The 14344-nt window shown below is 43.6% G+C and overlaps 1 protein-coding gene across 2 annotated transcripts in view; it reads left to right on the top strand.

Annotated features, from left to right (window-relative positions):
• Window positions 1-2302: 2302 nt before the first annotated feature.
• clcn3 (chloride channel 3) overlaps window positions 2303-14344 on the top strand; it is a 156133-nt gene continuing 144091 nt past the window's right edge. For both annotated transcript variants that reach the window (XM_080189478.1, XM_080189475.1), the window contains exon 1: window positions 2303-2400. The gene's annotated coding sequence lies outside the window, so the exon portion shown is untranslated. The remainder of the gene's footprint in view (window positions 2401-14344) is intronic.

Genomic DNA, 14344 nt, shown 5'->3' with positions numbered 1-14344 from the left:
CAGATTGGAAAGCAAATTGCGTGAAGGACATGGAAAGTCTGCAGAGAGATTGGGATAGGCTAACTGAGTGGGCAAGGATCTGGCAGAAGGAGTATAACATTGGCAAATGTGAGGTTATCCACTTTGGAAGGAATAATAGTAAAATGGACTATTATTTAAATAGTGAAAAGTTACAACATGCTATTGTGCAGAGGGATCTAGAAGTCCTTGTGCATGCATCACAAAAACTCAGTTTGCAGGTGCAGCAGGTGATCAAGGCGGCAAATGGAATGTTGGCCTTTATGCGAGAGGGATGGCATATAAAAGCAGGAGGTCTTGCTGCAATTGTACAAAGTACTGGTGAGGCTGAACCTAGAGTACTGTGTGCAATTTTGGTTTCCTATGTAAGAAAGGATATATTAGCTTTGGAGGGGGTGTAGAGATTGAGTAGACTGGGCCTGTACTCGGAGTTTAGAAGGCTGAGGGGAGATCTTATAGAGACAAGATAATGAAGGGGATAGACAGGGTAGAAGCCGAGAGATTATTTCCACTTAGAAAGGAAACAAGAAATAGAGGGCACAGCCTCAAAATGAGGGGGAGTCAATGTAGAACAGAGTTGAGGAGGAACTTCTTCTCCCAGAGGGTAGTGAATCCTCGTTAAATGTGTTTAAATCACAGATAGATAGATTTTTGACTAATAAGGGAATGAAGGGTTATGGGGAGCAGGCGGGTAAGTGGAACTGAACCACTATCAGACCAGCTATCATCTTATTGAATGGCGGGGCAGACCCAAGGGGCTAGATGGCTTACTCCTGCTCCTATTTCTTATGTTCTTATAAATACATGGGAACATACAGACTCCACACAATGACCGAAGCCAGGAATCAAACCCAGGTCCCTGGCACTGTGAGGCAGTAGTGTTAACCACTGAACTAAAAGTCGACAGACCCTCCTGAACCTGGTGGCTTTTATGCAAGTGTTATAATCCAGTTCAGAAACTCTAAAGTGTTTTATGAAGTCCGCCTGGATCATAAGTTTTGCAATTTGAATTTGGCTATGCTGAGCAGGAAATGGTTCACTTCAGGTAATGATTCAAATGACCCACTAGGGAGCTTTCAAACAAACAAAATTTAAAAATACACTTTATATATAAAAAGAAAATTAGCAATAACTTTTAATAATGACAAACAAGCCCTGTTATATTGTATAAACCTTAACAGCTAAATACTGTTCCAGTACAACAAAACCTCCTTATAAACATAGACCTCCTACAGGTTTAGCACAGAAAATAAGAATGCTCACAATGCTGTTGGGTTTTGCAGCTTTCTTTATACATGCACACTGACAATTTTGAAGTCTTAACTGCTTCCCAAAATACCAGGGAGGGAGAGAGACAGAGGGAGAGTGTCCAGGTTGAAGTAAAACACCTTCTAACTAAAACTATTCTCGAATGTAATTACCCTGTTCCCTTGTCCCGCAACTAAATTATCCTATTCTATCATTATTGTTATTTTAAAACTAACTAACCAGATTGTTATTCTCAAACTAAATTACTGAAATGTATTATTCTTGTTATCTGGAATGAATCCCCCCATTCTATTATTCTAGAACTAAATTACTCCATTCTGTGTTGTGTCATTGTGGAATGAACGCCCCCCCCATTCTATTAATCTAGAACTAAATTGCTCCTTTTTTGTTATTCTGGAATGAAATACCCCCATTCTATTATTCTAGAACTAAAATGCTCCATTTTTGTTGTTCTGGAATGAAATAGCCCCATTCTATTATTCTAGAACTAAATTGCTTCATTCTCCCCCGCCTGCCCCAGTTATTCTGGATCAAAACACTGCCATTCTATTATTCTAGAACTAAACTGCTCCATTTCTTTTGTTATTCTGGAATGAAACAACCCCATTTTATTATTCTTGTTATTCTAGAACTAAATTAGTCAATCCTGTTACTCTGGAAGTTAAAAAAAATCCTATTCCGTTATTCCAGAAATAAATTGCTCCATTCTACTTTTCCAGTTAGTCTGGAAATGAAATGACCCTGCTCTGTTATTTCTGGAATGAAATGACCCTGTTCCATTATTTCTGGAACTGTTTCCCCCATTCCCTATTCATTCTGGAACTCAAACTGTCCTGCTTACCCACACCAGACGGCTGTTCACTCGCCGCGCCTGCGCCAGCTAACGGTAACAGCTCGCGCGGCCAGCCCTCCCCCTTCCAGCGCCCCGCCCGGCTGCGCGCGCTTCCGCAGCTGCGCATTCGCCAGAGCGAGAGTACCGGGGGGGCAGGCGCACCGCCGCTCCCGCCCTGGGCCGACACGGAGGGGTGGGGCCAGCCACGTATCGCGATGCCAGAGCGTCAATCGGCCCAGTGTGCCATGACAACAGGAGTCGGCAGCAGGATAATATGCAGAGTAGGTACAGGGTTAAAAATGTCCTGCAGTGTGAAGAAGGTGTGCATGTCGGGTTGCTGATGTGTTTCTTGTGCATGTTGTTTCAATTTAAAACGTGCTGCTGGTCCTGCCTTGGGGTGTTTTTGTGTCAGCCGCCTGGCTGCTGGTGGGGGGGGGGGGGAGGTCTGAGGTCCTGTGTCTGGGGTGGGGGAGGGGCAGCTGGGTGCAGTGGGTGGCAATGGGGAAACAGTTCCCACCAAGCAGGTTTATCCTTGCACATAAATGCACCAGCTAAAGGAGATTATCCTCCCTCCCTCACTCCCCCCCAGTCACACCTGCCAGAGGATACAGCTGCATTCCAGAATGCTTTCACTCCTACTGCTTGAATGTAAACTGTAACAGCCAGGGGGCTATCTGTATTGATGTAAAAGCAAAACACTGCGGATGCTGGAATCTGAAACAAAAATCCTGGAAAATCTCAGCAGATTTGACAACATCTGTGGAGAGAGAATGTTTCGAATCTGGATGACCGCTTGTCAGAGCAGTTGTTGTGACTATTTGATTTGATTTATTATTGTCACATGTATTAACATACAGTGAAAAGTATTGTTTCTTGCGCACTATACAGACAAAGCATACCATTCATAGAGAAGGAAATGAGAGAGTGCAGAAGGTAGTCTTACAGTTTAGCTAGCGTGTAGAGAAAGTCCCTTCAAACGTCTGACAGCAGCAGCAAATAAGCTGTTCTTGAGGTTGGTACGTGACCTCAGACATTTATATTATACTGGCTGAGTGCTTTAACTAATGGAGAGAATGTGTGCTTGCCACAAAGCTTGGCATTTCATCATCGTACTGAGAATCTCAGAAAATAGGAAAGCAATTTTGTTCTCTTGTGAAGTCTTTTGAATAGTGTTGGGTTGTGTAATAATTCAATAACTTCCTTTCATATGTATATTTAAGGGAAATGGTTAAATCAGCTGAGCTGCATTAATCATTAACAAAAATGCCTTTGTATGTTGTATCTGAGTTTTGCATCCTTTGTTTGCGGATTAACTGTGCTGACTGTGCAAGGTTTGTGAGATAAAATAACCATGTTTTGTCAGACCTCTTGTGCCATGCATTTATCTACACACAGATCTACTACTTGCTGGTGCAGTGATTAGCATGACTGCTTCACAGCATTAGAGACCTGAGTTTGATTCCCAGCTTGGGTCACTGTTTGTGCAGAGTCTGCACATTCTCCCCATGTGTGTGGGTTTCCTCCAGGTGCTCTGGTTTCCTTCCGTAGTCCAAAAGACTTGCTGGTCAGGTGTATCGATCCATGCCAAATTCCTCCTCAGTGTACCCGAACAGGTGCCGGAGTGTGGCGAGTAGGGGAATTTCACAGCAACTTTATTGCTGTGTTAATATAAGTTTATTTATTACAACAATAAATAAACTTAAAAAATATTATTTTCTCCAGACGCCAAAAGGAGTTTGAGGGAGGGGTGTAGTCATTTGAGTTACATTCTATCGAGCTTCCTCTAAACTTCACAAGTCACAAGCAAAGTGAATATAATATTCATTTCATTGTCAACCTAAAAAATTCAGATCCTTATTAGTGTAGCCTGCTTATAGTGTCTGTTGAATGTCAGTGAAGATTGGATTAAAACATTGAATTATAGATGTGCACCATGTTGATGAGAGTCCAACAGGACTTAACAGGTGGCACCGTAATACAGTGGTTAGCACTGCTGCCTCACAATGCAATGGTCCCGGGTTCAATTCTGGCTTTGAGTCACCGTCTGTGGGGAATTTGCATGTTCTCCAAGTGTCTGAATGGGTTTAACATAAGAACATAAGAAATAGGAGCAGGAGTAGGCCAACTAGCCCTTCGAGCCTGCCCGGCCATTCAATAAGATCATGGCTGATCTGTCGTGGCTCAGTTCCACATTCCCGCCCTCTCCCCATAACCCTTAATCCCCTCTCTTATCAAAAACCCATCAACCCGCGTCTTAAAAATATTTAGCGAGGTAGCCTCCACCACTTCAACGGGCAGAGAATTCCAGAGATTCACCACCCTTTGAGTGAAGAAGTTCCTCCTCAACTCTGTTCTAAACCGCCCCCCCTTTATCTTGAGGCTGTGCCCCCTAGTCCTACTGTCCTTTCTGAGCGGGAAGAGTCTCTCCACCTCTATCCTATCCATCCCATTCAACATCTTATACGTCTCAATGAGATCTCCCCTCATTCTTCTAAACTCTAACGAGTACAAGCCTAATTTATTCAGCCTCTCCTCATAGCTCAACCCCCTCAACTCCGGCATTAGCCTAGTAAACCTCCTCTGCACTCCCTCCAAGGCCAAAATATCCTTGCGTAAGTACGGCGCCCAAAACTGCACACAGTACTCCAGCTGCGGCCTCACCAATGCCCTATACAGCCACAGCAAGACCTCCCTACTTTTATATTCAATCCCCCTCGCGATGAAGGCCAGCATCCCATTCGCCTTCCTGACCACCTGCTGCACCTGCAAGCTGGGTTTTTGCGACTCACGCACAAGGACCCCGAGGTCCCTCTGCACCGTCGCCTCCGGGTGCTCCAGTTTCTTCCCACAGCTCAGAGATAAGACTGTAAGAACATAAGAAATAGGAGCAGGAGTAGGCCATCTAGCCCTTCGATGTGCAGGTTTAAGTAGATTGGCCATGCTAAATTGCCCCTTAGTGTCCCAAGATATGTAGGTGAGGCAGATTAGCGGGGTAGTGCTTTGGTAAGATGCTCTGTCAGAGAGAGATGATGCAGACTCTAGGCCAAATGGCCTCTGTCTATGACCCTCGCCCAATCTAGATGAGAGTACTAAAAGCAGGTTTTCTGTGTAAGACATTTTTTATTGGTGAACAAAAAAAATTACAGCACAGGAACAGGCCGTTCGGCCCTCCAAGCTTGCACCAATCATGGTGCCCAACTGAACTAAAACCCTCTACCCTTCTGGGGACCTTATCCCTCTATTCCCATCCTATTCATGTATTTGTCAAGACGTTCCATAAAATCACTATCGTATCTGCTTCCACTACCTCCTCTGGCAGCAGATTCCAAGCACTCACCACCTTGTGTGTAAAAAAAAAACTTGCCTCGTACATCTCCTTTCAACATTGCCCCTTGCAACTTAAACCTACGATCCCTTCTAATTGACTCTTCCACCCTGGGGAAAAGCTTCTGACTATCCACCCTGCCAATGCCCCTCACAATCTTGTAGACTTCTATCAGGTCGCCCCCTCAACCTCTGTCGTTCCAGTGAGAACAAACCAAGTTTTTCCAACCTCACCTCAAAGCTAATGTCCTCCATACCAGACAATATCCTGGTAAATCTTTTCTGTACCCTCCCCAAAGCCTTCTGGGAGTGTGGCAACCAGAATTGAACACTATATTCTAAGTGCAGCCTAACTAAGCTTCTATAAAGCTGCAACATGACTTGCCAATTTTTAAACTCAATGCCCTGGCCTATGAAGGCAAGCATGCCATATATCTCCTTGATTACCTTCTTCACCTGCGTTGCCACTTTGAGTGACCTGTGTACCTGTACGCCCAGATCCCTCTGTCTATCAATACCCGTAAGCGCTCTGCCATTTATTCTATATTTCCCATCTGTATTAGACCTTGCAAAATGCATTACTTCACGTTTGTCCGGATTAAACTCCATCTGCCATCCCTCCACCCAATTGGTCTATATCCTGCTGTATCCCCTGACAGTCCTCATTGCTATCTGAATACCACCAACCTTTGTGTCGTTCGCAAACTTACTAATCAATCCAGTTACATTTTTCTCCAATATATCACAAACAGCAAAGGTCCCAACACTGATCCTGGAGGAACTCCACTGGTCGTAGCTCTCCATTCAGAAACGCACCCTTCCACTACTACCCTCTGTCTTCTATGACTGACGATGTGGAGATGCCAGCGTTGGACTGGGGTAAACACAGTAAGAAGTCTCACAACACCAGGTTAAAGTCCAACAGGTTTATTTGTTAGCAGAAGTCACTAACTTTCGTAGCGGTTGCTGCCCTTTCATCAGGTGAGTGGGAGTTCTACTGACAAAAGGAATCGCAGGTGGAGGATGTGGTCAAGAAGGTGTATGGTGTACTATCCTTCATCAATCGAGGGATTGAGTTCTGAACTCACCTCTGATCCTGTGTGACTTCACCTTCTGTACCAGTCTGCCATAAGGGACCTTGTCAAAAGCCTTACTGAAGTCCATGTAGACAACATCCACTGCCCTACCCTCATCAACCATCTCTGTCACTTCCTTGAAAAACTTGATAAAGTTAGTGAGACAGGACCTCCCCTTCACAAAACCATGTTACTTCTTGCTAATACGTTCACCCTCTCCCCGATGAGCTCAATACATTCTATACCCGTTTTGAGCAAGAGGTCAGCAAGAGCATGCCCTCCACCCTGGAAGTCTTGGATGAATCTGTATCTGAAGTCACCATTACAGATGTCGGAGCAGCCGTCTCAAAGGTCAAACGACGGAAAGTGCCTGGCCCGGATAGAGTACCTGCATGAGCATTCAAATCCAGTGCTGATCAGCTTGTGGTGGTATCGCAGACATCTTCAACTTCTCTTTACAACAATCTGAGGTCCTATCAGCTTCAAGAAGACAACCATCATCCAAAGGAAAGCCAAGCAACGTGCCTTAATGACTATCATCTGATGGCACTGATATCCATCATCATGAAGTGCTTCAAAACACTAGTTATGGCACGAATCAATTCCAACCTCCTGGACTGCCTGAATCCACTACATTCACCAACTGCTGCAACAGGTCCACAGCAGATGCTATCTCCCTCGCCTTGCACTCAATCCTGGAACACCTAGATAACAAAGACACCTATGTCAGACTCCTATTTATTGACAACAGCTCAGCCTTCAACACTGTTATTCCTATGAACCTCATCTCCAAACTCTGGCCTGGGCCTCGGCTCCTTTCTCTGTGACTGGATCCTGAACTTCCTAACCCACAGACCACAATCAATAAGGACAGGCAACAATACCTTCTCCACAATCATTCTCAACATCAGTGCCCCACAAGGCTGTGTTCTCAACCCCTTATTGTATTCCTTTTACACCTATGACTGTGTGGCCAAATTCCCCTCCAACTTGATTTTCAAGTTTACTGACGATACCACTGTAGTGGGTCGGATCTCAAACAATGGCAAGACAGAGTACAGGAATGAGGTAGAGAATTTGGTGAACTGGTGCGGTGGCAATAATCTGTCCCTGAATATCAGTAAAACGAAGGAGATTATCATTGATTTCAGGAAGCGTAAAGGAGAACGTGCCCATATCTATATCAATGGTGACAAAGTAGAAGTGGTCAAAAGCTTCAAGTTTCTGAGTGTCCAGATCACCAACAACCTGTCCTGGTCCACCATGCCGACACTTTAGTTAAGAAAGCCCAGCAAAACCTCTACTTTCTCAGAAGACAAAGGAAATTTGGCCTGTCAATTCCGATTCTCACCAACTTTTACAGATGCACCATAGAAAGCATTCTTTCTGGTTGTATCACAGCTTGGTGTGGCTCCTGCTCTGCCCAAGACCACAAGAAACTACAAAAGGTTATGAATGTAGCTCAGTCCATCACGCAAACCAACCTCCCGTCCATTGACTCTGTCTACGCTTTCCGCTGCCTTGTAAAAGCAGCCAATATAATTAAGGATTCCATGCACTCCGGACATTCTCTCTTCCACTTTCTTCTGTTGGGAAAAGATACAAGTCTGAGGTCACATACCAACTGACTCAAGAACAGCTTCTTCCCTGCTGCTGTCAGACTTTTGAATGGACCTACCTCGCGTTAAGTTGATCTTTCTCTACATGCGAGCAATGACTGTAACACACATTTTGCACTGTCGCATTTCCTTCTCTATGAACGATATTCTTTGTCTGTATAACGTGCAAGAAACAATACTTTTCACTATACTAATACAGGTGACAATATATCAGATGAAATCAAATCAAAAACTTATTTCCAAGAGGAAGTAAATCTTGTTTTGAAGAATCCTCTCCAATAATTTCCCTACCACTGGCATAAGGCTCACCAGCCTGTAATTACCTGAATTATCCTTGCTACCCTTCTTAAACAAAGAAACAACATTGGCTATTGTGGGCGGCACAGCGGTTAAACTGCTGCCTCACAGCTCCACGGATGTGAGTTTGATTCCTGGTTTGGGTCACTGTCTGTGTGGAGTTTGCAGGTTCTCCCTGCGTTTGCGTGGGTTTCCTCTGGATGCTCAAGTTTCCTCCCACAGTCCAAAAATGCATAGGTTAGATGAATTGGCCATGTTAAACTCTCCCTTAGCATACCAGAACCAGCGTTGAAGTTTGGCGACTAGGGGATTTTTACAGTAACTTCATTATAGTGTGAATGTAAGCTTACTTGTGATTAATAAATAAACTTTAAACTATTCTCCAATCCTCTGGGACTACCCCTGTCGCTAGTGAGCTTACAACCCAGCAGTTTCCTCCATTGCCTCTCTTAGTATTCTGGGGTATATCCATCAGGCCCTGCGGACTTGTCTACCTTAATGTTTCTCAAGAACCCCAATACCTCCTCTTTGTTCTCAACATGACCCAAGCTATCGACACACCCTTCCCCAGACTCATCATGCACCAAGTCCTTCTCTTTGGTGAATACTGATGCAAAGTACTCATTTAATATCTCACCCATTTCCTATGGCTCCACGCATAGATTCCCTCTACTGTCCTTGAGTGGGTCAACTCTCTCCCTGGTGACCTTCTTGCTTTCTGTATAAAGTTTGCACATTCTCCCTGAGTCTGTGTGGGTTTCCTCCAGGAGCTCAGGTTTCCTCCCACAGTCCAAAGATGTGCAGTTTAGGTGGATTGTCCATGCTAAATTAATGTGTCCAAATACTTAGTGTGTCCAGTACTTTTCACTGCATGTTAATACATGTGACAATAATAAATGAAAAGATGTGCAGGTTAGATGGGATTAGCCATGGGAAATCTGTGGGGTTACAAAGATCGGGTGGGGAGAGGACCTTGGTAAAATACTCTGAGTCAGTGTAGACTCGATGGGCCGAATGGCCTCTTCTGCATCATAGGGATTCTATGATTCCATGAACTAAGGCTCACTAAGCTATTCAGAGGGCAGTTTAGAGTCAACCGCATTGTTGTGGGGTCTGGAGTCACATGTGGGCCAGACCAGGTAAGGATGGCAGATTTCCTTCCCTAAAGGACATTAGTGAATCAGATGGGTTTTTATGACGATGAATGATAGTTTTGTAGCGCTATTGCTGAGACCAGTTGTTAATTTGAGATCTTATTACCGAATTGAATCTGTCTGGCAAACATTATCTCACACACATCTTGTTGGCACTGAATTGAAAGAAACAACACATCTCATAACTGGAACTCTCAGCTCAGCACTCATCCCCTAGCTTCTTATCCTTTGCAAACGTCATTCTGCCACACACATGCCAAGTGATGAAAACCCACAAACCAGTTGAAACCATCATGCTGCACGGTACTTGCCAGTCCATGATGACCTGCCTTCCATCTCAGCGTCCCATATGAAGCACTCTCACCAAGCAAGATCTACCGGCAGAGACATATTTTGAATCAAAAAATGGGAGACACGGGAAGTCACTGATTGATGGCTTGTGTCAAAACCCCATCTGTTGAATTACAAGCTTTAAACTACCATGGTGAGAGTAGTCCGTGCTAAGTAGCTTCAGGATGGACCAGGGCCCCTGTGCAGCCAACCTACACTGATGGAACCACATTACAAACATTTTATGCACTTGTGGAAAGACACAAACAGTGTTGCACCTTGGCCCTTCTACAAACTGAATGGCAGACTAATCATTAATTCAGCATGTGAAGAGGTTATCCTTTGCTTTCAGGAATTTGCATTCACTAAGGAATTTGAAATCCACCAGCTCCTGTGGTGCAATTTGAATTCATGTCCCCAGAACATTACCCTGGACTTCTGGATTACTAGCCCAGTGACATTATCATTACGCCACTGCCTCCACTCAATTATATTACCCAGCTAACCGTTGTTTAGAAGTCAGATGTTTGTGCAATAGTAATGCAGCCAAGTTTGATCTTGTCCTTATCTGCTAACTGCGCTTGCACACTTATATATACAACAGCAATCAAGAACGCAAGAAAATGCAAACTGAGAAGTAAGCAAAATACTGCAGATGCTAGAATCTGAAGCAAAAACAGAAAATGCTGGAAAATCTCAGCAGGTCTGACAATATCTGTGGAGAGAGAATAGAGCCAACATTTCGAGTATGGTTGACCATCAGAGAATTTTTGCTGCTCCACATTTCCTCATTATTTGGAAGACACAATTAATGGTACATAGCAGCAGGAGACAGCCAACCACTCCTTGAGCCTCTTCTATTTGGTCAGTTAAATCATGGCTGATATGTACATTTATGTCATTTACCTGCCTTTGTTGCATATCCCTTAATACTTTTGCTGAAGAAAAGTCAATCAACCTCCATGTAGAAATTTTCAATTGTTCAGCCTCAGTGGAATCTAAGGAGTAAGTTTCAAAGTTGCACTGTACTTAGTGTGCAGTAGTGCTTCCTGACATTGCTGCTAAACATTAGAGTTTTACAAAAAGTTGTGAGTGTAGTCCAATCCATCATGCCAACCAGGCTCCCATCCACTAATTCTGCCGACACTTCGCGCTGCCTTGGCAAAGCAGCCAGCATAATTTACGAACCGCGCATCCCGGGTATTCTCTCTTCCACCTTCTTTCATTGGGAAAAAGATTCAAAAGTCTGAGGTCACATACCAACCGACCCAAGAACAGCTCCTTCCCTGCTGCCATCAAACTTTTTGAATGAACTTACCTTGCATTAACTTGATTTTTCTCTACACCCTAGCAATGACTGTAACACTACATTCTGTACACTGGTTTCCTCTCTGAACAGTATGCTTTGCCTGTATAGATGCAAGAAACAATATTTTCACTATATGCTGATACATATGACAATAATAAATCAAATCAAAATCAACACAGACGTGGGATTGAACATAAAATTTTCCAGCTCTATATAGTTTATTACCACACTTATCCACGAAATCTTTAAGTGAATACACTCATAATTTTTCACAGAGTAAGGACTAATTTTTAAATGACTTGATTGAAAAACTTTGTTTTTAAAGTGCTGTCATCCAATTCAATCTTGTCACAGAGGAATAGTGTTTGGGTGGCGGGGGTGGGGGGGGGGGGTCGATATCCAGGATTTCCCAGCAATACTTTGAATGAAAGTTTTAATAACACTGACGAGCTATCTTTTTTAAAAAAGCCTTTATTGCTTTGAAATACAGCTTAAGTCAATGAAATCAAAGAACAAAGAAAATTATAGCACGTGAGCAGGCCCTTCGGTCCTCCAAGCCTGCACCAATCATGCTGCCCATCTGAACTAAAATCCCCTTCTCTTCCAGGGACCATATCCCTCTATTCTCATCCTGTTCACGTATTTGTCCAGATGCCCCTTAAAAGCTGCTGTAGTGTCTACTCCCACTATCTCCCCCAGCATCGAATTCCAAGCACCCGCTACCCTCTATATAAAAGAAACTTGACTCATACATCTTCTTCAAACCTTGCCCCTCACACCTTAAACCTATGCCCCCTAGTAATTGACTCTTCCACCCTCGGAAAAAGCTTCTGACTATCCACTCTGTCCGTACTCCTCACAATGTTGTAGACTTTTATTAGGTCTCTGTCGTTCCAGTGGGAACAAACAAAGTTTCTCCAACTTCTCATAATAAATACCCTCCATACCAGGCAACATCCTGGTAAATCTTTTCTGTATCCTCTCCAAAGCCTCCACATTCTTTTGGTGACCAGAATTGAACACTATATTCCAAGTGTGGCCTCACTAAGGTTCCAGAAAGCTGCAACATGAATAATAATCACAGATTACTTTGCTGTATGATCTGGTCAACTTTGTTTGCGGAATTAAAGTGCATTCAGCAACCAGGGCCTGCTTGTTTTGTTTTGACAGGCGTGGTCTAACTTGGTATGGATGTATAATTTAACAAAGATTTGAGAGACACTTGTACAGTTAAACAGCAAAATGAGATAGAGTTGGAGGGGCAAGTGTGCAGTTTTCCATTCTGTTCTTTACCCCTATCAGGGAATTTATTGGTATTTGGTTTCTTCTCTTCTGCAAATGATACCACAGTTTGTGATGATAGGATTGAGATCCTTGTCAGTATCATAGAATCATAGAATCCTACAGTGCAAAAAGAGGCCCTTCGACCCATCGAGTCTGCACCGAACACAATCCCACCCAGGCCCACCCCCATATCCCCACTAATCCTTCTAACCTATGCATCCCTGGACACTAAGGGATAATACTAGCATGGCCAATCAACCTAACCTGCACATCTTTGGACTGTGGGAGGAAACCAGAGTACCCGGAGGAAACCCACGCAGACACAAGGAGAATGTGCACACTCCACACAGACAGTGACCCGAGCGGGGAATCGAACTCAGGACCCTGTGAAGCAGCAGTGCAAACCACTGTGCTACCATGCCGCCCTGATACCGTATCATTCTATAGAAAATTATTAGAATGAACATGCATTGCAGTAGCCCATCAGCTGATTTCTTCTTGCATTCAGCAACTCCTTACGCATTGCGCTTGTCATCAGAAGCTCATTGTTTGGAGGCTTAGTACCTGAAATTTGTGTTTCGTGACACCAGTTGGATATGTTGAAATATTTTTATGGTTATCCAATTTTGAGGAAATGGTGTATAGAAGTTAAATACAAGGGTTTGTAAAAATTCTAGGGCAGCACGGTGGCACAATGGTGAGCACTGCTCCCTTACAGCGCCAGGGACCCGGGTTCGATTCCCATCTTGTGTCATTGTCTGTGCAGAGTCTGCATGTTCTCCCTGTGTCGGTGTGATTTTCTTCCAGGTGCTCTGGTTTCCTCCCATGGTCCGAAAGACATGCTGCTTAGGTGCATTGGCCATGCTAAATTCTCCCTCGGTGTACCCGAATACATGCCAGAGTGTGGCAACGGGGGGATTTTCACAGTAACTTCATTGCAGTGTTAATGTGAGCCTACTTGTGACACTAATAAATAAATTTTAAACTTTTAAATTGGCAAAGAGTTTCAAAGTTTGCTTTTGTATTTTGACAAAGTAGATGAAGAGAGTGTGGCTAGAAATGATGAACTGATTTCACTTGAAATCACAAATATAGGGTTTGTCTGGAAACTGGAAGAGCTGGAATGATTTGGGGCTATTATGATTTATTGTTTGTTGTCAGGGAAATTCATTCCAAAAGTAGGGAGATTATGCTTCAGATGTACAGGGCACTGGTAAGACCACGTCTGGAGTGCTGTGCACAGTATTGGTCTCCGTATTTAAGGAAAGATGGAAATCTGTTCGAAGGAGTTCAGAGAAGGTTGACTAGACTAATATCTGGAATGAGTTTGTTGTCTTGTGAGGAAGGTTTGGACAGAATAGGCTTGTTTCCTCTTGTCGGACAAACTAGAATTAGGAGTCACAGTTTAAAAACAAAGGTCGCCCGTTTAAAATAGATGAGCAAAATTTTTTTAACTGAGAGGGTCAGGAGACTTTGAAACTCTTCCGCAAAAGGTAGTGGAAGCAGAGTCTTTGAATATTTTTAAGGCTGAGCTAGATAGATTCTTGATTAACAAGTTGGGGGGGGGGTGTCAGGTTAATTGAACAAGATGGCAACAATGTGGGGTTAATGTTACAGTCAGATCAGTCGTGATCTTATTGAATGGTGGAGCAGGCTCAAAGGCCAAGTGTCCTACCCCTGCTCCTAATTCGTATGTTCATATGTAACTTTAATGAGGATGAAAGGCACTTTTGACAACTTGCTTCCTGTTCACTAATTATTTACATATCACTGTACATGTGCAGCAGAAGCACATCGTGTTTCCATTTTGGGTAGACAAGTTCCATGTGTAG

Source organism: Carcharhinus amblyrhynchos, chromosome 5 (genome assembly GCF_965287045.1).
Source record: "Carcharhinus amblyrhynchos chromosome 5, sCarAmb.v2.hapA, whole genome shotgun sequence".
Lineage (NCBI taxonomy): Eukaryota > Metazoa > Chordata > Chondrichthyes > Carcharhiniformes > Carcharhinidae > Carcharhinus > Carcharhinus amblyrhynchos.
The sequence above is the reverse complement of the archived record's forward strand: the minus strand, read 5'-3'. Positions and strand labels throughout refer to the sequence as shown.